We start from the raw sequence: 3489 nt of genomic DNA on the forward strand, positions 1-3489 counted from the left end.
GGAGTCCAGGCTCCGTGCAAGGAATGACAGAGGTGGTTTGACCTTAAGACAGGGAGGTATCCTTGCCTTTGATGGGGATCTTGGAGGCCCCATAGCAGGATGAGCGTTTTCCTGACCTATGGCTTAGGGACCTCAGGATCTGAGGTGTTCGGGCAGAGGGGGCAGTGTTTAGGTCTGCAGAGGGTATACTCTACAGATCCGGAGGGATAACTGAGTAGACTCCTGTCCTGTCCCTGTGGTCAGTTTTTGGAGGCCAGGAAGGACATGAGGAGGAGCTGAGGACGGGGTATCTCCCCAACCTAGAACCCACAGGAAGCCCTGGGCAAGTGTGGCCACACATGGGGCCCATCAGCACTTTCTGCTCAGACTAGGGTCTTGTTCTGAGTTTCCCTGCAGGCCCCCAAAGGGGAGGGACCAGGTTGTGCCAGGGGAAAGGTGAGCACTACAAGGAAGCCCTGAGGGGACCTCACCCCACAACTGGGGGGACTTCACAGAGTCCACCCCACCTACCAGCATGGAAGGCCCAGAGATATGTCTCAGTCTACCCCTGAGGTGTCCCCTCCATGTCTCTCACAGGAGCTCCAGGAAACAGGAGGTGAAGCAGAGGTCTGAGGCCCGTGTTCTGAGATCAGAGATCAGAGGAGATCCAGGCAGTGCCAGGAGTCAAGGTGAGGAGGGTGTCGTGAGTGTGCACCAGGGGCTCCCCTTCCCAGAACAGAGGGAAACCACAAAGCCCATATTCCCACACCGGGTCATCTCAGGAACTTCCAGCTGTTCTGACTGCACCCTGGGGAGACATTGCCCTTCCTCCTTCAGGTAGCCAGGTGTCTGGCCGTCCAGGAAGAGTACCCCTGTGAAGCTCGAGATCACCCCTCAAGAGGAGACCTGTAAGTGGCCTGTGTCAGACTGCCCAGGGTGAGTTTCTCAGGTCAGGCCGCTCACACCCCCCCTGTCCTTCAGGCACATGGTTTGCGTCTATCCCTCTGCCTCACTCCTGTCTGTGGTTTGGTCCCAGGCATTGCGCTCAGGATCAAGATGAGTGAGCTGAGCAAACTTGAAGAAGACCTTCAAGACCCAGGGGAGGCCGAGGCCAGGTAGAGGGGCAGTCCCTGTGGTCTGAGGTGGGGGAAGGCTGCATTCCCCTCAGCCTTCTCTCCCTCAGTCTCCTCCTCAGCCCTGTGGAGGCCTTGCCCCAAGAAGCTCTTAAGGAGATGATGGCTAACCTGTTTAAGTTCATGCTCCTCAAGTATTGTGCCAAGGAGCTGAACTCCAAGACCGAAATACTGAATATGATCCTCACGGATAACCAGGACCACATACCTGTGGTCTTCCATAAAGCCACCCAGTGCTTGCAGTTGGTCTTTGGCATGGCAGTGAAGGAGGTGTACCCCAGGGAGCACATCTACATCTTGGTCCCCACCCTGGGCCTCACTGAGTGGTGGGCAGAGCCTGCCAAAGGCCGGGCTCCTGCTGCTGGTCCTCAGCCTGATCATCCAAAATGGAGACTTCACCCCTGAGGATGTGGTCTGGGAAACACTCAGCAGGATGGGGGTGTGTCCCAGGAGGGAGCACTCCATCTTTGGGGAGCCCAGGGAGCTGTTGACCCATGTGTGGGTGTGGGAGGGTTACCTGGAGTACCGGCAGGTGCCTGACAGCAACCTTGCTCGCTATGAGTTCCTGTGGCATCCCTGGGCCTATGCAGAGACCAGCAAGTGGTTAGTCACATAGTATCTGCTTAGGGACAATGAAAGGATTTCCAGGGTCTTCCCACCTCTATTTGCAGAGGCTGTGAGGGAAGAGGAAGAGGGTCCCTGGGCCAGAGCAGCAGCCAGGTGATCCTTCTGTCTGTGACTGAAGAGGGAGCAGTCAGCCTTCTCAGTAGTGAGGGCCCGGGTCAGTTGGGGTACCCAGTGTGTAGCACTTTTGGGTTCCTGTTCTCTACGATGACATGGAAATTCATCTCTGTTTTCTTTAGGAATTGTTCAAATTTTTTTTTTCCAACTGAAAACTTAATAAATTTCAATATCTAACTTTGTGAATGGCATTGATCACACTTGTATTTGTACGTACCCAGTTTAAGGGCCAGAGTTTTGCTGTTTTGTAAAAGAGATTGGAAACTCTCCCATTATTTTGTGAACCTGAGCAATGTAACATGGATTGGAATTACAATTAGTTTGCACAGGTGAACTTACTTAGCAGTATACTGTTGGTGGAAGAATCAGAAAAAAAAATATTGTAGTGATCTTTCTTCTTATACTTTTAGCCTGTTCTTTTCTACAGCTAAGCCATGTCTGTTTAGTTGGATTTTGCTGGATATTATTTAAGAATGCAGGAGAAAATTGATGAGATTAATAAGCCCCCATGATCCCTGGCTCATTTATTCCACAGACCTTTATGGAGCCTGTGTTCTGTGGAAGGTCTTATGTTAGCAGTGGGGACACTGGGAGAAGCAGGACACCCCCATACCTAGAGTGGGAGTCTAAAGTCACTCTGAGGGCCCAAGGCCATCTCCAGGCAGCTGAGTTCTTGCTAACTCACCTGCCACTCCTCACCCTCTTTGGCTAAAACAGCATCTTTTATACAAAAGTTTACAAAGTCTGGTGACTGAAGAGGGGCCCCCATGTGAAGGTGAGTGGTTCCCTGTGCTCCCCTATGGTCATGGGTGCAGCAGGCCCCATCCAGCATCTGTGCTGGGACTGCAGCCTTCTCTCAAGGGTTAAGGAGGCCCCCTACTGAGTGAGGATGAGAGGGTCCAGGCACGACAGAACAGAGGGTCCCAAAGAATACACTCCACTCCTACTGGGCATCCTGGGGGACCTAGTCTGGGTTGGCAGGCTGAGACCCCACGCCCCCTCACTTTCTCAGTGAACTCAGGGATTCAGAGGCTTGGAATTTGTGGTGCAGTCACAGATGGGCAGACAGAGGGGCCCACATCCTGCGGAGACTCGAGGAGACTGGGGGTCCCCAGGGGATGCATGTACTGCCCTCCTGACAGCCCTGGGGGACTGGGGTAATGGCGTCCAGATGTGACATCACTGATCCCAATGGGAGGGAAGAAGTGAGGGCCTGGGTCATGTGCCCAGGTTCAGGTCAGCAGAGTGAAGGAATCCAGCTGTGCTATGAGTCAAGGTAGAACCCTGAGGTGGGCTCTGGGACCCCAGGACATCCAGGATGTCAGTGCTATCGGACCCTGGGTCCCCAGCAGTGTTGTGGGAATAAGCCCCCTACTCCCGCTTGCCTCTAAGGGGTCCTGGCTGGGGAGGGCCTGGTTCTAAGGGGAACAATGTCAGGGTGAGAAGGTGGTGCCCAGACCTACTGAGAGTCAAAGTGAAGAGCAGGAGGTTTGAGGACGGCCAGGTACATCCTCCCAGCTCTGGGAAACCCTGGGCATGGAACCCTGATGTCACGTCCACAGACTGTCCTTAAGGGTCTCGGTGCAGTGGCGGCCTTGGTGTGAGGGTCCCACCTCTGATCAACACAAGGGGCATT

General features: G+C 54.0%; 1 pseudogene; it reads left to right on the forward strand.

Moving 5' to 3' along the window:
- Positions 1-901: 901 nt before the first annotated feature.
- LOC133244024 (melanoma-associated antigen 10-like) lies at positions 902-3254 on the forward strand (annotated as a pseudogene).
- The last annotated feature ends 235 nt before the right edge of the window (positions 3255-3489 follow it).

Source organism: Bos javanicus, unplaced genomic scaffold, assembly GCF_032452875.1.
Source record: "Bos javanicus breed banteng unplaced genomic scaffold, ARS-OSU_banteng_1.0 tig00002907_1, whole genome shotgun sequence".
NCBI lineage: Eukaryota > Metazoa > Chordata > Mammalia > Artiodactyla > Bovidae > Bos > Bos javanicus.